Below are 25560 nucleotides of genomic sequence, written 5' to 3' on the forward strand. Positions count from 1 at the left end.
ATTAGATCAACTCTAATTAGTTAGCAGTTAGTAAGGATTCCAACATCTCCCCCTTTCTTTTGTTTTAAAACATAGGGGGTTTCTGAGGGGGTACACATAAATCCATCAATATGGGCCAGAACTTTGTAACAGATATACATGGTATACATAAATCCATCAATATGGGAGGCATTATACATAATTTACAAAAGCACACAGCAATATGACACAGGCTAGTGGTAATGTTACAAATAACATGAATCAACATGAAAATTTAACTACTGCAAAAGTCTCATCAACAATCTTTCATCTCAAGAAATCCAATGATTCTTGCAATTGCTTAAAATACATAAGCTAGTAGTAATGTAACAACATAAATCGACCTGAAAATTTACAAATGTCCATAAGTCCTAGAAATAGTCCATAAGGAATCCATTGTCCATTAGTTCATGCGCCAGGAATCTAATAATTCCTGTAAGCTCTGAAGTACTGCAAAAAGTCTCATCAACAATTTTCATCTCAGGGAATCCAGTGATTCTTGCTGGTTTTTCAGGAACTGAAAGCTGAAGATTTTAAAGTTCTTTTGACAGTCTCATTGTTAGCCATCTGATTCCTTTTCCACCTGTGGAAATATAAGCAGATCCTCTTCCCCAAGCAGTTAACCTATCTAATTCTCTTCTATTTACCACTTTTGGGATTTCTCCTCATCATCTGGTAATTACATTGGAGCTATTTGCATTGGATATTGTCTTGTTGTCTTAAAAGGCCTGTATTCTTCCCAACTGTAATCCTGATTGCTTTTCTGTTGGTTGATGACATCAGAGTTCTGAATTTCTAAAGTCTCTCTGGGTGTAATCTCAGCTGCTATCATGCCCCACCTGTCCTTTGATTGATACTTTAGAGCTGGGCCCTGCCTCTCATTCCTCTGGGTCAATATACATTTAGAGGCCCAGTGAAAGCCTCGGTTACATTTTGGACATGAGGTTTTGGGTTTTCTCTCACCCTGTCTTCTCACTCTATCTCCATATCTACAATGAGCTCTCAAATGTCCAATTTTTCCGCAGTGAAAACATCGACGAGTTTCTCTAGAATTCCTCTGCCAAGAAGGACCTTGTCTTTCCATGTTCATCATAGTCTGGGCATAATAAGCATTTGTGCCCACTGTGGCACAGCGTCTAATGATTTCCTCTAAAGGAGCATCTTTGTCTAGCCCCCATATAATTCTTTTGCAAACCTCATTGGCATTTTCCTTAGCCAAATGTTTAGTCATTATTTCTGTTGCTGCATTGTCTCCAATGGTTCTTATTACAGCTGTTTGTAAACGTCTCACAAAATCTGCAAAAGGTTCATTGGGACCTTGCTCTATTTTTGTGAAAACATTATTTCCATCTTTCTGTCCAGGGAGAGAATTCCAAGCTTTTATTGCAGCCTTAGAAATTTGCTCATACACTGTTATGGGATAATAAATCTGTTCTGAACTCTCTGCATACTGACCTTCACCAGCTAGTTGGTCAAAAGCAACTTGTACAATAGCTCCTGCTTGCCTATTGCGTTGGGCTTGAATCCTACATAATTCATGAAACTCCGAAAGCCACAATAAATTTTGTCCCGGTTCTAGACAAGTTTTCGTTATGGATTTCCAGTCATTTGGGGTTAGGATTTCATAAGACAAATTATCCAGTAACATCTTCACATAAGATGATGTAGCCCCATAAAGAGTGCAACCCTTTTTCAAATCTTTAATTTTTTCCAAATTAAAAGGAATGTATTTTCTCTCTTTTTGACCTGAGAAGTTGAGCTCTTCAATCACAGGATATGCATTTATAAAATCAGATATATCTTCTCCTTCATTTTTTGCTTTAATTAATGCTTTTTTTAATCTTGTTAAATTCTGCTTTACAGGAGAGGCTGACTGTGTTTCTGTCTCTCTCCCTCCCCCTTGTTCCACCCATGAAGGGTTAATTGCGGAGGGAGGGTCATGAGATGTGGAATCACCTAATTCCTCCTGCTGTGAAGTATCATACTCAGAATTGTAATTAAATCCATTCTCATCTGATTCGTCCTCCTTTTCACCTAGTAAAGTTGGCATTTCTTCCTCCTGTACTTTCCTTTTCATCATTCTATCACTTAAATAACTTCTTATAGCCAATTGTATTACATTATATGTATTAATTATTGAGTTAGGCCCATTTTTATCATAGAATTGACAAAGATCCTCTCCAACCAATTTCCATTCATCTAGATCTAATTCCTTATCAAGAGAGAAACAAGGACATATGTCCTTTACAGTTTGTAAAAATTCAGTGATTTGCTGTAAACTTATAATTAAACCTTGGCTTTTCATAATTTTGACAATGCTCTCTAAACATTTTCCTTGAACAGAAACAGGCTCTTTTGTAAATATCTGTCCCATCTTAGATGAAATTCTACTTTAACTCTTTTAACAAAATTTCTTTGTTGTACTCACTCTAATTTCTGGGTTGAAGAGTCTTTTCCACTGGATCAGGATCAGAGGCTTTTCCACTTGAATCAGGATCGTAGCTTTTCCACTGAAATCCACTGAGGGGTCTGTTTGCCCCACGTTGGGCGCCAAAATGTTGTGAGCTTTTTCTTCTCAAAATTCAGCCAGGTGATAAAAGTTCAGATCTTTTATTGTCCCAATATAGCCCGGTTAGCTTAGAGGCCTATCTCTCTGCTTGGTTCCAAGAGCTCTCTCCGAATGTCACCAAATCCAAAGGTCTGGTCCTTCAGCCTCTGCCTCAGTTTTCTTCAGCCTCCAGCCAGCTCCAACTCTTCATGTCATTCCGCTGAAATCTCGACTTGTAGCATCTTCACTCTCCGAAGAACACTTCTGCCACCAGCCAGCCAAGTGGAAAATATTCTGCCTTGCCTCGGAGAGAGGGCTTCTGGCGTAACTCTACTGAAATCTGACCGAGAGCTTCTGTCTGTTTCTTTTATCCAAGAGGGAGGAATTGTGGGATACGAGAGAGAGGGATTATGGGTTTTCTCCCATAGTGCTCTCTGGCCCAACGAGCTTCAAGGGAGGTGTGAACTCATTGAACTTCAATGAGTAAAGGTGTGAACACAAGCCTTGTATTAATTAGTTCTACTTAGTACCTTGTTTCAGGTTCTGCCCAAAACATCTTCTTGTAAGATTAGATCAACTCTAATTAGTTAGCAGTTAGTAAGGATTCCAACAACTCCCCAGGCCTAGGCCCCGGGGGCTCCCCCGTGCCTCTGAAACAGGTGGGCAAAATAAATGCCTCTGCCCCTCACAACCTGATTCCAGATGGCCTTGACAACATGCGATCTTTAGTTAAACCAGCCAGAATGGCTGGCCTGCTGGTCCCTCACACAAGGCTTCATCTCCCATTTCCACACCTTTGCTCTTGCCCTACTCCCCTTTGACACTCAAGTACACCAGCCCCTTGCGGACCCCTTAGTAGTCAGTGTTCTCCCACCTCCCCCAATTACTTGCTTTGCGCATCTTTTTTCATTTTCATGCTGCACGAAGCATGATCTATTCCCCCAGAAGAATGACTGCTTCTTTAGGGCAGGGATTCAGTTTCATTTCTGTCTTTGTGCCTCTATCACTGAGCACCTATTTATAAATAAGCAATTTACATAGGCTTTTTAACGCCTAGCCAGAATAGGTGTTAAAAAATGTATATAAATAGGTTATTTATAAATAACCTATACACATAAATAAATATTTTAAAAACTCTATACACAAATACATATTATATATATAAAAATATAACTAAAAAGTATAATAATATATTATGTCACATAATATATTATTATATATAATATAATAAGTATAAATAAATAAAACTTTTATATAGTAAATGGATAAATAAAAATTAAAATATTATAACCTCTGCATACCACAGACAGTATATGAACTTTTTTTTATCCTCTTAATAATACTATATATATATATATGTATATATACATATATATATATACATACATACATATATATATATATATATATAGTGCTTTACAAGTATTATCTCATTTGATCCTCATAACAACTCTGAGGTGGGTGCTCTATTATCTCCACTTAACAGATGAACAAACTGTTTGAGAGACTTGCCTGGGATCACATAGATAGTGAGTGTCTGAGGGTAGATTTAACCCCAACCCTTGGCTGATGCTTTAACCACCCCCTTCTCCATACACTGCACACATGGTATATTTTTCTACTAAAGCATCACCAGAAACCTATAAGAGATTGGTATGATCTTGTCATAGGCAGCAAGACAACATAGTGGCTGTACCTGGAGTCAAACCCCATCCTCGCCCTTATGAGCTGGACAAACCACTTTACCTCTCTGGGCCCAAGTTTCCCATCTGTAAAATAAGCAAAATAATATCACATCGGTCCCAGGATTGTTGTAAGGATCAAATGAGATCCCGGCTGTAAAGCGCTCTCTCAATGCTAGCTAGAAACAGAAACAGTAGTATCAGAAAGTCAGAGAGTGGGAGAGATGGAAAGAAAACCCAATGGTCTTCTCTTTTCAGAGACACAGAGTTTGGGAATGCGAGGAGCTGAGCAATGGTATTATCCTGAAACCTTAAGGAGGAACCAGGTAGATCTCACCTTGCTAGTAAGGAACCCACAAAGAACGGGCTTCCAGGGTAGCTTGGTCCCCAGCATTCCCATGATATTCCCTTCCAATAACATAGGTGGAAACTTACCTGCCAATTCACCTTACTCCATCCCTCTCATCCAGACTTTTAGCTGAGAGTTAACATAAGGAGAATGTCAAATGGCTGATGGAGATCAAATGGGGAAATGGGACATATATTAACAACAGGAACCAGTACCATGGGGTTATTGTTGTCCTTCTTGGTTTGCTCTGACTGCCCGCACTTCCACAGGATGCCAGCGTATTATATTTCCTTTTGGTTTTTTACCCATTCTCTGATTCCCGCCCCCCCCCCACAGAGCCGGTAAGCATCTTTCATCGCCTCAAAATGGCCCAGAGCACTAAGAGGCCAAATGACTTGCCAGGGCTCACAGATAACATGAATCTGAGTTAAGACTTGAACTTAGATCTTCCTGTCTCTGAGGTCAGCTCTCCATCCGCTATATCATGGTGTCGTTTAGCCTATTATGTAATTGTTTGTTACAGGTCAAAAATACTCTGATTCTAGCAATCCTCTCCAAAATTAATAAAGAACAGCATTCCTCATGGGACTTGAGAAGAACATCATAAAAATGGAATTTGCAAAAGTTTAACTTTCAATAATTCAATTATTCTGAATGGCCGAATGACAATCTTACTCAATCCAGCATGTAAAAGCATGAATTCTTTTCAATGAAACTGGGAAGCAGAAATCCCAGGGACTTCTCAGAAATTATAATGTCGGCATATAATGCACATTCTCTTCTCTGGGAAGAGCAGCGTTTAAGTTAAAGCTGATAACTATCCCTTGGAAACTGAACTTTGCAATTCTAGAATTATGAATAAATACCTGATAGACATGGCTTGCTATAAGACACTTCAAAAGGATAAAACTTGGCTGTATTTTTGGGGAAAAAAAAAAGGAAAGGAAAAGAAAGGGAAACAAGCCAACTTTTACATAGAAAAAGTCTGAATTAAGCAGACATTGAGAGAGCTGAGAGTTTTACAAGCTGTTCACCCTGTGAGGTTATCCAAACAGGAATACGGAAATGTTAAAGAAACCAGTCCTCTCAGCTAGAGGGTCACCAGCCTTGAAGATGAGTTATTCATCCTCCTAGCCTTTGCTTGATGTTTTAGCCATCACTGCCAAACTCAAAGGAGCTGTCCACACGCCTTCCTTGTTTACATCCCAACTGACTGATTTACAACACCAAAGTGGGTCCCAGCCTGAACATCTCTTAAAAATAAAATATAAAATAAACTTAATTTATCCTTAAATAGAAAGGTGGAGATTTGGAAAGAGTGGGGAGAATAGCAAACAAATATTCAGATAAATTAAGAAACAAGATCAGAATAGAAATTATTTTTCAATCAGATGCTTCCTTATGGAAATATTTGTTAATGTGTTTATATTAGATATTAGATATAGATAGATTATATTAGATGCATATACATGTATACAAATATGAATACATATAAATGCATACATATGAGTCTATGTACATTTATATATGACTTTTCAGTACAATGCAACAATTTAAATCATTCCTTTATTATTAATTTATACAGGATGTCCCCAAAAGTCTTGGTGCAGTTTTTAAGTTTTAATAACTTGAATAATTATTAAAGTTACTAGAGGACTTTTGGAACATTTTATTTGTTTTACTTAAAGTTGTCCTGCCTTTTCTCTTAAGTATTTTTCTATGGTATCTTGAGTGACAAAAGGAAAAAAAACTGAGATTTTTTTTTCCCTAAAGGATATTCCTGTAGGCTTTTGAGGACTGAAGCAGAAATATGAAGAATTTTATTGTTTTGGGGTTTTTTTTGGACAAAGACAGTGGAATAGTAAGCCATTTTCTTGTCTAGTTCAATTTACAGATGAGGAAACTGAGGTTAAACAGGGTGAAGGGACTTGCCCAGATCACATATTTAGTGTCTGAGGTCACATTTAAACTCAGATCCTCCTGACTCCAGGCCCAACGCTCTATCCACTGTACCATCCAGCTGCCCTGCCCTTTACTTTTCCAAGTGCTCCTCCACCAAGCCATGTATTAATCCATTTCTAGAGAACTTCAACGTTACAAATGACTAATCAAAAAACATTTACTAAGCACCTACTATGTGCCAAGATGCTAAAAACTAGAAGAAAATGTAATCATTTAATCCTCATTTTAAAAAGTTGGAAACCACCTTTCCACAAGGATGGAGCTGAGTCCATCCCTTTTCCGTCTTCTACTGTGTTTATAGATTAATCAACTGAAAAATTAAAAATTTAGGTGATTATGCAGATGCTTTGTCTACATAATGACAAATACCCAAATGTTCAGAAACATCTGGAAGAATGACGGTTTTTTCAGCTTTCATTTGAATGCCTGATGTCCTGTAGACATAGCCCAAGGGAAAGGAAGAAATACTGAAAACTAACAAGCAGCCTGTTGAGATTTGCTGAGGAAAAGTACCTCAAACAACATTTCCTGCTAATAAAAAAAATAAGTATAGTATTTGCTGTCATTTTCTAGAGATCTATGTCATTGGCCCAGAAAGGATAAATGGAGATCTCCAAAGGAGAGCATGGAGAGAGAAGAGGACAAGAAAGGGAGTGAACCTTGTGGAACACCCACTCTTGGTGCTCGGAAAGATGAAGGTGAAAATAGAAAGGAATCAAGAGGGGGTGGGGAAGAAGGGGACAGGAAGAGGGAGGAGGGATGGAGGGAGGGATAGAGGGAAAGAGAGAAGAAGGAAGAGGAGGAAGAGGAGGAGGAGGGAGGAAGAGAGGGAAAGAGAGAGGGAGGGAGGGAAGGAGTGATGAAAGAAGAGAGAGAGACACAGAGAGGGAGGGAAGAGAGAGAAAATAGTGTCATGGAAGCCAATGAAAGAAGAAAGGAAAAGAACAAAGGAGAAAGAATAAGCTTCTAAAAGAAATAGCAGGGAATAGGTACTATTGATCATGGTTTCCACTATCAATTAGGACATAGGAAAAAAGGCAATATCCTTGAGAGCAAAAATCTTTTTTTTTCTTGTCTTGGAATCTCTAACCACAATATCTGGAACATAATAGGGACTTAATAAATGCTTTTTAAAATTTATATCATCAAGCCTGACATATAAGCACTTAATAAATGATTACTGATCGATTGGCTGATCAATAATACAAAGAGAAACAGCCTACAGGAAGGAGAGATCCAGGCACAGTGGCTTGGCACATAGGAAGAGATTAATTAATGCTTTTAAATTTATTCATTCCATTCACTCCCTCATTTATTCACTTCTCTAAGGAACAATTTTCCTGCGTAGTTATATCATTTTAAGTTACGTTATGTCATATAATAATATCTCATGTCATATTATGTTAGAATTTTATTAATAGCTGAGCATTTCCAGAGACAGACCTGAACGAAACTGTATTTATGATAGCTAGCCTTTATACAGCCCCTTAAGGTTGGCTTAGCATCTTACAAGTATCATCTCATTTGATTCTCGCCACAACCCCAGAAGGCAGGTGCTTTATCATGTTCCTTTTATAGTTGAGGAAGTTGAGGCAGACAGAAGTTAAGCGACAGGGTCCCACACATCCAGGAAATGTATGGGGCTGGACTTGAACTCAGCTTTCCCTGACTCCAAGCCCTCATTCTGTCTACTATGACACTTAGTTTTTTCTTAGTATATTTTTTTAGACCAAACCTGTGATTTCATCAGTATGGGAAATTTGGGATGAGAAGACTCCTTCTATCAATTGCAGATTCACTAATTTGCACTAACAATAATATTAATAATAATTCTACAAGCACTCTTTACCTCATAGGACTTTGTGAGGGAAACAATTTGTAAATTCTTTAAAAAAATCTTAATAGGCAAAACTAGACATCGTTATTATCATCTTCCTTGTCCTGGCACTTGGGACCTTGGATGCCTGGTGAAATGTGAGTCCTGGGAACAAAGGGATTCTATTATATTACTTTTGAAGTCACCTGCCTCAGGTGCCACAATTATATAAGGGAGCAGAAAGTGAAATGTTACATAACTCCTGGTAAACATGAGCAGCAAATGGCCTAGATACATTTGAAAAATATGTACAACTTCCAGGGGATTTCTTTCAGGATTTAAAAATTAGCATCTGTATTAAATGCAACATCAAGTGTTTTCTAATTAAATAGGTTTTTCTTACATAAATTGAGATCTGGTGATGATGAATATCAAGAAGGGGAGTTCCAGGGAGCTGTATACTGGGATATAAATGGGGCAGTGAATGGATTATAATATTAATGCGTAGGCTCAAGCTAGAGATTACAGGGAATGAGAGATTAGGATAGCACCAAAATGTACATCAATGTCACTGTTGTAATTCTACAAAATCCATGAACTGTGTTAATACAAACAGCTGTTGCAGGCCACTCATCTGGGCAGCTCACACTTCAGTGATATATTCTCAGTCTGTAGCAAGACATTTTTTTCTTAATTGCTATGAAGCAAATTCAGAAGAAAATGACTCCTTTAATCTGAATGCAGATTGAAGTATACTTTTAAAATTTTATTATTCTTTTGTTTGGTTCTACATTTTCTTTTGCAATATGTCTAATATGGAAATGTTCTGCATGTATAGTCTCTTTTTAATTGCTTGTCTTCTCAAGAAGGGGGGAAGGGAAGGAGGAAGGGAGAGAATTTAGGGAACTCAAAGTTTTGGGTTTTTTAATGTTAAAAGTTTTCATTTTCATGTAACTAAGGAAAAAATAAAAATTAAACAAAAACAGAAAAATAATTCTTTTTAAATACTTTCCTACCACTCCCTTAATAAAAACTCAAACAGGTGAGGGGAAAAAGCAGAAGTTGCTTGTAGAGAAAAGAAAACAAGAAAATCATAATAACTACTTGTATTTCTCTGGTTAAGAAGATAAAAGGTACTGCAATAGATTTACTATCTCTTCCACATATGTAGTCCTTCCAGTAAAATAGATTGCAACTTATCCTGTACGACTCTTGCCTGGGTCCCACTGTAAATCCGCTGAGGAAGGGTCCCCTTTGCATGTTGGTACTCTTCCTCTAAGTTGTTTGATATTGAATGGTTATTAATAAAGCAGACAGTATCCACAAGTCTTCCTTTGGTTATTTATGCCTTCTTCTTACTCATGACCAGGCCATTGTTTTTTCTCACCATCCATTTTTCCCATGCTGCTCATTATACTGCTTCACTCAAGCACTCCTTTTTTTTATTATAGCTTTTTATTGACAGAACATATGCATGGGTAAATTTTCAGCATTGTCCCTTGCACTCATTTCTGTTCCAAATTTTCCCTTCCTTCCCTCCATCTCCTCCCCTAGATGACAGGCAATCTCATACATGTTAAACATGTTCAAGTACATCTTAAATATAATATATGTGTACAGAGCCATACAGTTCTTTTGTTGCACAAGAAAAATAGGATTCAAAAGGTAAAAATAACCTGGGAAGAAAAACAAAAATGCAAGCTGTCCACATTCATTTCCCAGTGTTCTTTCTCTGGGTGTAGCTGATTCTGTTCCTCATCGATCAACTGGAACTGAATTGGATCTTCTCTTTGTCGAAGAAATCCACTTCCATCAGAATTGATCGTCATATAGTCTTGTTGTTGCTGTGTACAATGATCTCCTAGTCCTGCTCATTTCACTCAGCATCAGTTCCTGTAAATCTCTCCAGGCCTTTCTGTATTCATCCTGATGATCGTTTCTTATAGAAAAATAATATTCCACAACAGTCATGTATCATAACTTATTCAGCCATTCTCTAACTGATGGGCATCCATTCATTTTCCAGTTTCTAGCCACTACAAACAGGGCTGCCACAAACATTCATGCACATATAGGTCCCTTTCCCTTCTTTAGTATCTCTTTGGGGTATAAGCCCAGTAGAAACCCTGCTGGATCAAAGGGTATGCACAGTTTGATAACTTTTTGAGCATAGTTCCAAATTGCTCTCCAGAATGGCTGTATGTGTTCACAATTCCACCAACAATGTATCAGTGTCCCTGTTTTCCCACATCCCCTCCTACATTCCCCATTATCTTTCCCTGTCATTCTAGCCAATCTGAGAGGTGTGTAGCGGTATCTCAGAGTTGTCTTAATTTGCATTTCTCCGATCAGTAGTGATTTGGAACACCTTTTCATATAAGTAGAAATAGTTTCAATTTCATCTTCTGAAAACTGTTTATATCCTTTGACCCACCTGAGCACTCTTGTTTTACAACCTAACCAATTATTTTTTGGGTAACCCTCAACATGGGAGATAAAGGATTCCATTTAAAGAAAAAAATGGATGCTACCAGTAAACAACACCCCCATAACCATTTAATATAGTAACTACAATTCAGCAATGTAACTTTCACTCTTAAGAGTTCATTATGTGTTATCAGAAAGAAAGAAAATGTTTTTTAACCTCAATCATCTGGAGACAACACTGCCTCAGGACATATTGTTCTGTGTCTATTGTGACATTACATCTATTTTTTCCCCAACCCTTCAGTCTTCATTTTGCATCATCATAGAATTCCTCCTGTGTTTCTCTAAATTCTTCATAATCATTTTCCTGGATGGCTCAAGAATACCCTGTTACATTCATATGTCATCTATTCTCCAACCAATACACATATAATTTTCTTCTAGGTATTTGCCCATTACAAATAATAATTGATGAATATTTTTGTGCATTTGGGACCTGTCATTGACATTTTTAAGATATAACACCCTATTATAGGACTGCTGGATCAATGGCAATAAACGCTTTTGTAGTTTTGCTCATATTATTTCAAATTATTTTTTCTAATTTTTGGATCAATTCATAACTTTTCCTAATGTTCCTGTTTTCCCACAGCCTCTCCAACACTGACTATTCTCATCTTTTATCACCTTTCCCAGTTTGAAGCATCTAAGGTGAAACCTCTGAGTTGTTTTGATTTCCTATAGTTAGAGATTTAGAAGCCATCCTTTTTATTCTGGTTAAATGTATTGTAAATTTTGGTAGCATATAACAATAAAAAACTTAATATTGTCAAAAATATGTGTATAAGTTCACATATTTACATGTAGATGTAGCTATTTCATTGATAAAAAAGTCAAAGATTTGGGAACCACTTTTATTGACCTAGCCATAAAGCTGTAAATATTACCAAGGAGAGCCACACACTTGTAGCCTGAAGAAAATCAACCAGATAAAGGAAATCAGATTATGTTTTAGGAGACTGGACTCTATCCTATTCAATCACCATTCAACAATTAAAAACTGACTTTCTTAAGCAGGTCACATGTAATCAGAATTGTGTATAATTCTTTATACAAGAATTTATATAATTCTTTGTATAATAATTTGTACAATCTTGTATAAACTTATAAAGTATTTTATGCCCATTACTTAATTTGCTTCTCAGAAGAACCCTGTGTGAGATTAACTGAGAAATGAAATAATTTGCTATGGTCACATAGCAGCATTTTGCAATTGAGAAAGTTTTTTTCTTACAATACTCGCTACAGTATCAGAGAATATTTCTTTTCTGGGATTTCACTTTCAGGCAAGGGTCCCACAACCAAGGATTGGGTTGTGTCTAGGGGTTAGGTTTGGGGTCTCTAGGAGCCAGGTCTGGGGTAGCTCTTGGGTGCCCATCACACCAGGGTGGAAAGAGGGCCTGCAGAAGACCTGAGATCAGATCCCAGCTTCGCTGATCCAAACCTGTGTGACTTTGTACAAATCCCTTAACTTTCCCTAAGCCTCAGTTTTCTTATCTATAACATAACTGGATGGTCACTACGATTTTTACCGCTAGAAATCTGTTATCCTACCTACAATCTCAGTGCCGAAGTAGCTTTATCCATTTAAACTTCTCTTTGGTTGAGGCTGGAGTCTGATATCAAAGCTGATTTGAGATTTATAATTGGCTTAATAAGTCACCCAGATGCCGAGTCCTTTCATTTTGCTCTGCAGTTCTGGAGTTGAGCAAATTGGATAGTGTTGTACCCTCGAGGGCACGACAAATTATTTTAAAGTGATTTACCTGACTGAGCGAGCTGATTTGCATTTTGCCGGCTGAAAGTTAAATGTGACTTGCATTTATTTCATTCCTAAAACTTGAAGCCCCTCATTTCAGTAATGTTAAGGGGAGGAAAGGAGTCACTTGTCATTTTCATAAATTTCCCAGTAACAAAACTCAATTTTAATCCATTTCCAGATTTCCTTTTTTTAAATCTCAGCATTGTCTATAGTCACTAACATGATGCTAAACATAAGAAGACATTTCTCCCTCTCTCCCTCCCTCCCTTTCTCCCTTCCTCCCTCTGTCTGTCTGTCTCTCTGTGTGTATATATTAGCATTTGATCTGACTCGACAATTAGTTATCATTCTCCCTGTTAGAATACTCTGTGATGGCAATCTGAGATAATGTTATGGTCAAATCTTAAAACAAGTGAGATGCACAGACTCTGGGACATCTGCTCTCCAGATGCTCATACAGACCATGGGTACCCGGCCTGTGGCAGAGCTCCGGTGGCTCTGACCAGCCACAGGTGGACACGCTTGACCCCAGCAAAGTGAGGCCATTTAGACTCTGTTAAAAGGCCCTGCCCTGCCTTCTCCTCGTATCCGTCATCAGTGGGGAGGCCAGACAATGAGCAATGTGCGCATCCATTCATTAATTCAACAAACATCACTGTGGGCCTCCTGTGGAACAGTCCCTGCCCTCCAAGAGCTGGCAAGTTCCACTGCCATATCTCTTCCCTTCGCTCGCTTTCACTCTCACCGGGATTCTCTCCTCATCACCTTTTCCTGGCTCCTAGAAATTTTCAAGTCAGCTCAAAACCCACCTTCTATAGGAAATGGCTTCCTTTTAAATTATTTCCCACATATTACATACATATATATACACACTATACATGTATACACACACATATATTTATATATGTATGTGTCTGGAAAGCCATGGTTGATACATAGGCTATCTCCCTCCCTCATTAGATTGGAAGTTCTTTCAAAGCAGGCATTATTTTCACTTTTTTCTTCTTTTTTAAAAAATCCTCACACTTAGCACAATGCCTGACATATAATAAGCTCTTTTAAAATGTTTGTTGATGAGTGGATTCTGTAATAATAGCTTTGTAAAGAATTCACCAATATGCCGTGCCCACTAAACTGTATTAGTTCTGGGAAAAAACAAAACCCTTGCATTAACCCGTGAGACCACCTCTTAGAGCTCTCTTCCCATGCATTGTCTTCCCCCACTAGATCCTAGGCTTCTTAAGGACAGTGGATATCTTTCTTTTTGCCCAGCAAAGCACTGTGCTAAGTCCTGGGGGCACACAGAAGGGTAAATAACTACCACAGCTCTCAAGAAGCCCCAACTCTAATGGGGAAGCGACACCCAAACAATGATGTACAAACACGGCGCTCGCTGGTTTGGTTTGACTTGTTAGACATTATTCATGAATTCATTTGCCAATTCATTCATTCATGCATCTAACTGTCCATCAATTCATACATGGAATATTTAATGTCCTGCAACATGCACGACACTGTACTGGGTCCAAGAAAGGACACAAAGACAAGTAAGAAACAGGCTTGAGCTACAGCAGCCGGCTAATGCCATTTGCTCCTCTCATTACTTTTCCACCAGAGAAACCATATCAACATCTACTTAAAAAAAAATAAAACATCTCTAGCTTGTAGACACACACAGATGGCCATGACAACCCAAGGAGAAAGAGTATATTTAGTTTCTCATTAGTTCTAAGTTTTTGTCTAAACTTAGGGCAGATGGGCCAGAACCTGTTTTCATGGCATCATGAAAAAGTAACATTAGCAGAATAACCAAGATTCACATTCGATTATTAAGGAGAGTAATAGCCAAGTGTGAACTTTAAAATCTGTTTTGTTTTGTTTTAAGCCTAAAGAATGGGAAAAGGTCACTCGGTAATGTGTGTTAATGAGAACATATCTTGGTTTATTGTAAAATGCATCAGAATGTCCCAGTGAAATAAGGGCTACTTATTATATTATATTATATTATATTATATTATATTATATTATATTATATTATATTATATTATATTATGTTATGATGTGTGTGTGTGTGTATACACAGACATATATGCGTGTGTGTGTATCTACTAATTGCTTCAATAAGAATGCCAAAGTTCTTCTGCTTAAACCACGGAGGGGAAAGAGTCCCTAGGACTCAGAGAACCTGGTTCTGCTACCTCCAGCTGTATGACTTCAGGCAAATCCCTTAACCTCTCTGGACATATAGGGGCAATGTGATCCAGAGCACATCAGTAAAAATCTCCATGCACTAGACAAGTCTCTAAGGCTACAAATCATAAAGAACTGCACTGCTAGAACTATTTTCTTTCCTGGGAGTTAAAGAAATCATGGATCTAGTCCCTCCAAAAAAAAATTCATTCTTTGACTTTTATTTCTAGGTATGCACACACTTTCCCTCAATTTAAGTAAGCTCCCAGTTGGCAGTGACTGGGTGCTTTAAAATGCAATAAAACCACAAATCTAATCCCTCTTCCTATGACGTGTACATCTTCTTAATCATTGGTCATCTTCTAGTGTTTTTTTTTTTCATTTTCCATTATTCAGTCAACCAACAAGCATTTATCAAATTTACTATGTTCTAGGCACTAGGCTAAGTTCGGATGATACAAAGAGAGGCAAAAAAAATCAGTCCCTATCCTCAAAGTACTCATACTCTAATGGATGAAGTCATACACTAATTTAGTTCTACTCCTGGCCATCACTTGGCAAAAAGATTGTTTGCTGATTAAAGGTGATGAAGGGGATTCTACCCTCCTCCTTATGGTAACATTTGCATTCATTAAACTTCACTACAAAACAGTAATGGGGGCACTGACTTGACTTTTCACCTTATCTGCCATTTCTACTGACAATTTGCTTAAGCAGCTCGTACTTAGTGCCTCCTTCTTCTTCTCATCTTTATGCATTATTGTAATTTGCTGTCTACTTTGACATGTTCTTCAGTTACCAGTGATCAGACACACTGCATGCAGTTACATGAATCTGAAATAACTGCTGTGTCCTTCTTTTTCACCTTTTATAAAAATAGGGTCAACTTTCAATTTTTGTAATACCGTCTGGTTCTTAGTGTGTTGTTTTTTTCCTTGAGGTTTTATTGAGAACTTTTGCTTTTACATCAGCCACTTTAGGATATATTCTCTCCCCATCCTTCAATCAGTGAGCCTTTCCATGTAACAAAAAAAAGCAGTTAAGTAAAATCATGTTCTAACATTTTAGACAACATTTATACCCATTGTACCCTCATCCAAGGAAAGTAGAGAAAGGCGTTTATGGCTTGTTCGATTTCACTTTATAAGACTGAGTTGTTTAAACTACCTGTTTCTTATTTGGTCTATTTTATATTTTTGAGGGAGAATCACATTTTTTATTTAAAATGGTATTGTAGCATCTCACTTTGAATGAAACCCTACAAATTCTTATCTGTAATCATTTAGCCATTGCTCTGCTTAACTGCAATCTCATCACTTTCTTCAGCAATTGTAAGACGGATCCTTATTCCTCAGAGAAAAGAGACCCAAGGCTTATCTTTGCTAATCATAGAAATGTCTGAGAGCAAACCTTGCCATTGGCATCTTTTACACGGACAACATCAAAAGAGCCAGAATGTTTCTCCTTATCTGTGATCATACCGATTCGACCCAAGTTAGCTTCGCTGGTCACTATATATAAGCCATCAGTATCAAACCTGGTGAAATCAGTGATCTAGCCAGCTTCTAAATCAATCAGAACTATATCATTCACTTTGATGAGAGGATCTGGACAACAGATCGTACGAGCATCACGGATCACCAGGTGGGGAATGCCTTTTCTACCCACAAAGATTTTTCTCACTTTGCACAATCTATATTGAGCCTTCTCAGCAGGGATACGATGGACAGCAAAGTGTCCTGTTGTATCATAAACCAGAGGGAAATAGTCATCCATCTTGTCCATGTGAATGACATCCATAAAGCCAGCAGGGTATGGAATATCAGTGTGGACCTTGCCATCAATCCTGATGGACAGCAGATGCAGATTTTCTTTACTTCATCTTCAGCTGGAGTCTTCAGGAAGATGATGATGGGAGGCACCTCAGCTTGTGAGGAATCGTGGATGATCTTGGAGAAAAAACTGTTACGTTATCCAGCATCCAGCGCTTTGGAGCTGCTCCACTCTTCTTAGGACCATGAGCCACAGTTGCATTATGGCTGAGGTAGAGAGGGAAATGTTCTCGATAAATTTAGGGCCAGAGGCTCTGTCCACTTATAAGCTGTGCGTGTTTAGCTATGTCACCTTAGCCCTCTGTGCCTCAGCTGCTTTACTAGCAGGACAACCAGTCGGTCCCAGGAACTAGAGACCTAGTCCCTAGTTTTTAGAGTCGGAAAGAGTCATTTCAGACCCTCACTAGCTATGTGATTTAACCCTGTTTGTCTCAGTTTTCTCATAAAATGAGCCAGAGAAGGAAATGGCAAACCATTTCAGTATTTTTACCAAGAAAACCCCAGATGGGGTCATGAAGAGTTAGATATAATTAGAAATGGCTGACCTGCACTAATTCATAATGCGCAGGTATTTCTGAGTAGTCTGCAAGCATTTAGCAAAGTTTTATATTTCTAACCTAACACCAAATAGATAGAAATATACAAAGTTCAAATTACAGAACTATCTTTACTGAAAAGGGCTATTGAAAAAATTTCAAGAGCAGGGGAGGGGAATGGAGAAGATTCTTTACAAGTGATGAAACTCTCTACCATAGGTAACAAGAATGCCTGACTCTCCCTCTTTTTTGTCCTTTATTCTTTAAAAAGGCCACTGAAGATTGCCATCTAAGTTTCTTTTAAAGAAGTGTTTGTCTCTGAGGGATCCAGAGTCACTCATTGCTTGAAATAGTCCAGAGAGTCTTAACTATCAATCTTTAAAAGTGAAGTTGGGTCTTGTTTTCTCCTTGAAAACAGTGTCTTTGTTCAGTGTCCTTGTTAGTGCCACTCAGTGTTAGGGTCTCTCAATGTCTTTATTTAAATTTCTTTTAGCCAGATTTTTCCAACTCTAGAGATCTCAAGTGAAATGGTTTAAACTTGTAAAGGAAAGTCTTTGATTAATTTAAATTAGCACAGCAGAATTCACTCCCTTCCACCTGCCCAAAGAACAATAAGTGAAAGTGTTCTTCTTTACATAGTATTTTATCCTGTGGGATCAGAATAGAAGATTTGGGCAAATTGTTAATTATTTAATGGAATCCCTAGTGTCAAAATTTAATCTTTCCAAACAAGTCACAAGCCTATAATCAAAAGCATTAGCAAAAACAACAACTAAAAGAGCCATCTGTTCAAAAGCTTTCATAGCAATATTTTTCAGATGTGGGGGAAAACAGGAAGCAACTGAAACGTCCAACCAAAGGTGAATGGGTAAGTAAATTTCAGCAGATTGATGTAATAGAATCAATGGGATAAAGCAATTAAGATTGACAAAAGTGATGAATACAAAGAAATCTGGAGACTCTTATTTAAAACTGCTAGGGACCTTTCTCCACCTTTCCCCTCAAAAAGTTGAATAAGGAAAATGAAAGACATACAAACTATGGTCATATGAGGGTAGATAGATGAGAATTAATGGGCAAATAATCTTAATCAGCACTTTTAAGAATGGGATATATCCACTGATATATCAATGGATCTATATATAGCATGGACATGGCTATTCCCTCCAAAGGTGGAGCTGCTATTGTCAAGCCACTTTACATATTGAAATTAACTAATTTAAATCAGTTAACCAAATTAAATTAGTAATCGGTCAAAATTTTTGATATTCGTATCAATGCCTGATATTACAGTCCTAATAAAACGTTATTTTTTTTTCAAAGTGAGTTACAAGCTATCAAATAAATGACTAAGCAAAAATGCTGTACATGGAGAAAGGCTAGTGGCAAGTTATTTTCCTGCACAAAATAAATAGTCCTTCTGGTTTTTTTCCTTCTTCTTTGATTATTTGTCAAGTAAGAGAACATTTTCTTCAGAAAAACAAGAATCAACACCTATCAGTAGGGTCTTATTATTCAGGGTTTTAGCCTTTCAGAAGTTTTTGAAGTAGAAATTCTCTCAATGCTTTCAAGAACTCAGAGGCATAATAACTAGGCTTCAGCAGGAAACCATAGAATTATCCCATTTTGTGCCCTGATTGTAAATAATAATTTACCTAAATGGCTGAAAATAAATAACTTTCATATTACAGCTGAATGCCTTCACAATTTCCAGAGAAATGTGGTGTGTCACTGACCTACATTGAGTAATTAAACCGTTACATTAGAAACTTTGCTCATACAAGGCAATGAAAGTGTCAAGTGGTATTTCAGGAAGTCAGGGGGGCCATGAGATAGCATCGGGATGGGTGCTCGCTCCACAGAGGCACATCTATACCTTCTTCACCTTCTCCTCCCCTGGATTTCATCCATGATGAGAAATCCTTTGTAAAGGATCCATCCACTACACTTCAAGGTTTCCCCTCAGTCTCTCGTCCCTTCCTGGGCACTACAGCACATTTAAACACAACAAGAGCTAGATTTCCTTCTTGCATATCACCTGATTTTTTCAATTACACCTTTACCACATGGTGTAATTTAAAGCACTGGTACCAGATTAAAATACAATTAGGAAATGCTTAACAAAATAAATAAAAATATAGTACAATAGAGAAAATGTTCATTTTTGTGTTTTCAAAGTCATCAAGGATCCCTTCCTAAGTGAATGTGGGAGCACTAATTTAAAGCACTTCTTGAACACCAGGTAAGGTTGGTAATATGTGGCACTCTGCCTGACCATTCAGTGCCTCCTGGATCTACTATATAACTATCTTATCTATGCCCATTGATATACCGATTGTTTCCTCTAATGGCATAGTAAAATATAAGGGCAGGGACCACTTTGACTTTTTTCTTTGTATGTCATGGTCCCTGGCCCAGTAAACCTTAAAATGCTTGTCTATTGATTCATTTCCATTGCCCTTCCTGATCACCTCTAATTTTGATTCTTCAGAGATCATGGTGTCTCATGAGCTGAGACCATGGAGCATATAATCAATTTTTTCTTTTCACCTAGTGAACACGGAATTGATGGCAGTAGTTCCTCTTCCATCTTCCCAGTTGGCAAATGTGGAAATGTGACTTCTTTTTTTATAATAAGAAAATGTTTAATTGTAGAACAAGTTTATCTTCTTTGAGAAAGGAAAAAAAATGTAGCTCAAATAATCATTAAATAAAGTAGGGATGGCAAGGGCAGTTCCTTCCAACCAACCACTCCAATGGTTCTCTAAAGTAGAACTAGAAAGGCTTTGATACTTCATGTCAAACTTTCTCCCTAGTTAATTGAACTGAGGCTGAATAAGGCAGAAGTCCTCTGCCTATATACTTCCTTCTCCACCACAACTGGCTAATAGCTTCCTAAATTTCAAAACCATGTGTTTGTAACTTGACTTCTGGCCACCTTCCTGTGATGTGGTAATGGGATAAGATGTGCTTTTCTAATCCCCCCCAAATGCCACTCATACAGAGCTCCTAGGAGAACACAGAACTCATGAGTCACCATATGACCAGATCTATAAGAGACAAAAAAAGAACAAAAAAATTGCTGTGTTAAGAATTGTTTAGCTCTGTTAATCTCGTGTAGGAAAGGTAATATTCCTCCCGCTCTACCATTACCCCCAGAGCCCAGGAGTCATAAAAAAGGAATGAACAGCAAGATCTGCAAATTTCTAAGGACAAGGACAAGATTGCCAGCCAGCAAGGAGTCTCAGAAAGAAAAATTCTCACACATGAAAGCTAATCCTTTCCATTTTAGAAAACTCAGTTCAGTGTTCATCATTGGCAGTAATGTCCCTGTCTCAATTATTTTTAAACCGTAAGGGGAATTCATTCTCCACCCTAGATATTACTTCATTCTCTAGCTGCACGACTTCCTTTACCAGTTCCAAAGAAGAGAGAAAATGAAACACTATGGCCTGTTCTCCCCCTCTCTTCACAGCCACACCATTTCCTATACTTTAGCTTTCTAGCATTTGGTCCACATCTGCTAGTCAGTTGACATATGGGGGCAGGCTTCCTCATCAGACAGGAAAAGTTTAAAATCACTTCAAGAATTTCCTGCAGAAATATCAAAGTGTCCATGGAATTTTTCAGAATTGTATGAGGAAGTTGGCTGTTAACTGGAAAGGATTACACCTGGAGCCAGGACTGCTAGGTCCTTGTTATAGTTTTTGCCACTGTCTAAACACAGGAACTTCATCTTCTCTGAGTTTCGATCATTCTTGTTTACAAAATGGGGACAATAATATGCTACTGACTACACCATCTTGCAGCGTGTGAACCAGAATTCACTCCATCCTGGATGAACCCACCCTCCTATGACTTAGCAGACAAGAAGTGTCGGAGACTCATAGGTATTCAGTGATTTGCCAGAGTTTCAGAGCTAGTAAATCACAGCGGTGGGATTTGAACTGAGATTTCATTCATTCCAAGCCCAGATCTTTAACCATTATTTTAAACTGCTTCTCAGAACCCTAAAAAACCTTCATAAATATGTAATTATTGTGTTATTTATTCATTTGTTTAGCATCTATGGCCTGCCCACTCTCAAAAGTATGTGAGGCAGTCTCTACCAATCAAACATCATATGGTAACCAAAGATTAAAAACAGAACAGAGACTTCTAAGAAAAGAGCAGAGGGAATATTGCTCGCCAGCACCTTGGAGGAGCTGGTTATTACAGCTGGACACCAAATTTGACTCTATTTCTTGGCAGCAAAGGCAAGAAGGGAAATGCATCAGGTTACACAGTTTTCATTGTCTGACAAAAGAGAGCAGACTGATCGGTTTGCAGAGACAAACTCTTCCTTGTAGCTGAATTAATGGACAATATCTTCACTACTTCTTAGAAAACAGGCCAGCTTAAGGCTGGGAATCAATACTCTGTTTAATTTTCTCCTGCAATCTCTGGCAGCGTTACCCTGAGCTGTGGGTGACGAGATATACAACGTGTGTCCAAAGAATAAAGAATTCTGAAAATATTCATGTGGATGAAAGGTTCTATAACAGAGAAATAATAATGAAGCAAGGCGGCAAAGAATACCAGAGGGCCCCCGACTTATTTTCCAGCTCCTAATTATGCCCCTTTGGACACTGAATTAGTAGTAAAAGGAGCCACTTCTTATGGTGAGGAGGTCTGGAACAGGCTTTAAGATCATGGGATATCCTGCAGAAAGCCAGCAACATGCATCCGAGTTCAGATGCAGGCTCACTTCGGAGTGGACAACAGGGCACTTAATCTCTAGGGTAGTGGATAGAGTGCTGGCCCTGGTGTCAGGAAAACGTACTCAAAGATGTCTTTAGAAATGAGCTTGGCCACTTCTCTGCCTCAGTTTTCTCTTGGGGATGATAACAGTACCTCCCTCCTAGGGCTGTTGTGAGGATCAAATGGAATAATCAAATGTTTAGCACAGTGCCCAGCATATAGTGAGCTAATGTTAGCTATTAATAAATCAGAGAGAGGCAGTACAGCGTGGAGTTTTTAAGGGCCCATTCTACGTCAAGTATTAAAAGCTGGAGATACAAACAGAAAAATAAAACACCCTCTGCCCTCAAGAAGCTTCCATTCTATTGGGAAGACAATGTATACATAGAGAGAGATACAATGTGATGTTGGGGTCTAGAAAAAAATAGCCCATCTGGGCTACGTTCTCAGAGGCTCATCACCAAACTGACTACAGGGTGATGGATTCTCCCACTCTCAAAGCCTCCCTACTGTTTACTAACCTCATTTCTTTCTGTGGGAAGCCTTTCCCCAACCCAACACTTCTTAGGGTCTCTCCCTCTGAGACTACCTTCCATTGGCAGGACGGCTGCGTCCCAGGCCATCTCTGCCCATCCTGACTTTGGTCTCACCAGTGGCCTTCAGTGACTCTGGAAATGTGATGGCTGCACTCATTCATCCTATCATTGGTGTCCTTCTAAGCAAAGGGCAGAATGACATCGGCTAGCTCTTATGTACTTAATTGCTGTATGCTGTGTCCCCCATTGGAATATAAAATATATATAAATGAATATACACATATGTATATATATTCTTTGAAGAAGGGACTGGATTTTCTTTGCCTTCCTTGGTATTCTCACCACTTATCCACATCCCTGACACACAGCAAACACTTAATAAATGCTTCTTGATGGACAGATTGACAAATGAGGAAACTTTCAAAGAGCCAGAGTTTAGAACCAGGGCCTTTGACTTCATATCAAATAGTGTATTCTATCCTCTGGGCTATTCTGCTTCCATAAGTATTCAATCAATGGACCAACAAATATTTAGGAAGCACTTGCTATGAGTCAGACCTGATGTTTTTGTGCTGGACATATTCCAACTTGATGATATATTTACTTCTAAAGCCCTCTCTGATAGATTGGGACTCAGAAGGAAACCTATGCAACAAAGAAAACACCCAAGTTAATCACGCTAACTAACAAAGAAACTTCCCTCCAAGGACAAACTGAAGAAGTCTTGATTTTTCTTTCCCATCAGTATTTTTTTTAACCTTTGCAAGACTTATATTGTTTTATTAAAAAGCCAAAAGGGCCATCCAAGAAAAAGGCTAAATACTGTATGTTTTTCTGTGCTTTGGCAAAGAGCAAAATATTTTTGAGATTTGGGGTTTTTGGGGGGAGTCAATGATATTTCCCAACACATAGAGTAATTTTCTAATAAGGCTTCAAAATCTGATATGACTACCATGGGACTGGTTTTGTTGTATGGACACAGTGTGCCTTGGCAAATATGCCTTCCAATATCTTTCAACTGGACCAAATAATGAGTTTATAAGAAGATTGCTACAATATTATAGTCCCAGGAACATAAATCAAGAAATCAAGGCTGCCAATATTTAGCAAACATTAGCATATTTATGTTCCCTTTCAGTGGAAAAATGAAGTTCTCAAAATAACATTTGAAGGGTAATCCAGATTCGGTAGATCCAGAGGAAATTAAGTTAAAATTGCTGTTTCTCCTTTGAATTTCATACCTCCTTCGTCATCTCATTTGTCAGTCCCTTCTTTCCCAAATGCAATACCTTTCAAACAATAGGTAGTTACCAAGGATCTCACAATCCTAGCACTAAATAAGAACTCATCAGAGGTAAGTAGTAGAAATGGAAAAACTAAAACCCATAAAATGATCAATTTCATTGGTCCCATGGAGTACTATAGACCTCTCATTTATACTGTATTTATCGAGTATGCACCTAGTTTGCACCTCCATTATGAGTTTCTTAAGAACAGGGACCACGTTTTTGTCTTTTTTCTATCACTAACACTTAGAGTGCCTAGCACAGAGTAAGCATTTAATAAAAGCTTGCTGATGCAGAAATTGGTTTCTCTCAATTCTAGATGTATAATGGAAATGGGAAAGAAATATATGGAGAACAGAAATCACAGAATAATCTACAAATTTCATTGTAACTGAAGATTTAAAATCAGATTCTCATCAAAATTTTTATATCACTACTGGCTGTTGTTGATCATTCTCAAGGAGGACCAGTGACTTCATGAGCCTGGTATCTTGACTTTTAGTAAATTGGATTTGAGTGAGGCAGAGTTCTGCAAAGTCACCAACCTCACTCTTTCCTCCAATCATCCAAGTTTAGTGGCAAAACAAAGGTCAAGGCAACTGGCACTAATCTTTCTAAATTAAGGTCTTTCCCATATCCCACATCATTCCATGACTAAGGCCTAGGTAAGAATTCAGAAAAAATGGTCCAATTTACCATCCCAAAGATATCCATCTGGGAGGGAAGGACTTTAAGAGTTTTTGCCCAAAATAGAAAACAATTGCTATTTACACTCATTTGGAGGAGGAAGACAAAGAGGAGGAAAATAAGGAGAAGGAAGAAGAAGAGAAAGAGGAGGAAGAGGAGAGGAGGAGGAGGAAAAAGAAAAAGAGGAGGAGAAGGAGAAGGAGGAGGAAGAGGAGGAGGAGGAGGAGAAAGGAGTGATGAAGGGAGGAAGCAGCATTTCCCAAATTCTTTTCAAATTGGCAGGTTGGATCTCTAGAAGGCAACTACTACTATCCTTAGATAACATCCTAAGTATAGTTACTACTAGGAGATAGTTATAAGACTATTAGATGGTCCAATGGTTATAGTGCAGAACCTGCAGTCAAGAAGAGTTCAAATCTGGCCTCAGACATTTAATAGCTATGTGATCTTGAACAAGTCACAATGTCTTAACTGGCTTAAAAATAATAATTTAAGAATAAAGGAACTTTTCAATCTTGAAGTGCTATCAAGTTGGGAACTATCATCATTATCTCCAACTATCATCAAAGGGATTGAAAAGGTTCACGATGTTCATCTCCTAACTGGCAGATAAGTAAAATGTAACTTAAAAGTTCTAAAATACTTACACTGGCAAAGTTATCTGTAGAACTACCTCTCAGTTTAACTACCTAGTACAAACCTAAAGTAAATGGCCACAACTTTTGTAAATAATCTCTCTTCCACTCTTCCTGCATTTCTACTCCTAAATGAGATTAATTATATAGAGTGCACCCAACTACCACATCCTACAAGACTCTCAGCAGCCTACATAGTCAATATTATCCTTGCCACTCTCCCTCCTCCAAGCTCCTAGTCTCCTCACCTCCCACCACCCTAGTCTTGAATTCTGGATCATCCCAGCTCAACCCTTGTTATAAATCCCAGGCTTGGGTCTGCTGTTGGAGGGAGATCAGAACAACGAAGACCTGGCACCCTTCGAATTTGTGCTATCCAGATTCAACAACACTCTTGTCCCTGCCAAGCAATCCTTTTAGTCATCTCTGACTGACTCCCTAGGAAGTACCTCTCACTGACCATTATTCCTCAAGGGCCTCTTTCTCCTTCACCT

General features: G+C 38.2%; 1 protein-coding gene and 1 pseudogene across 3 annotated transcripts in view; both read right to left on the reverse strand.

The window, feature by feature from the left end:
• PLCL2 (phospholipase C like 2) overlaps window positions 1-25560 on the reverse strand; it is a 216904-nt gene that overhangs the window by 111340 nt on the left and 80004 nt on the right. The gene's annotated exons all lie outside the window — the stretch shown is intronic.
• LOC127564738 (40S ribosomal protein S4-like) lies at window positions 16023-19250 on the reverse strand (annotated as a pseudogene).

Source organism: Antechinus flavipes, chromosome 5 (assembly GCF_016432865.1).
Source record: "Antechinus flavipes isolate AdamAnt ecotype Samford, QLD, Australia chromosome 5, AdamAnt_v2, whole genome shotgun sequence".
Lineage (NCBI taxonomy): Eukaryota > Metazoa > Chordata > Mammalia > Dasyuromorphia > Dasyuridae > Antechinus > Antechinus flavipes.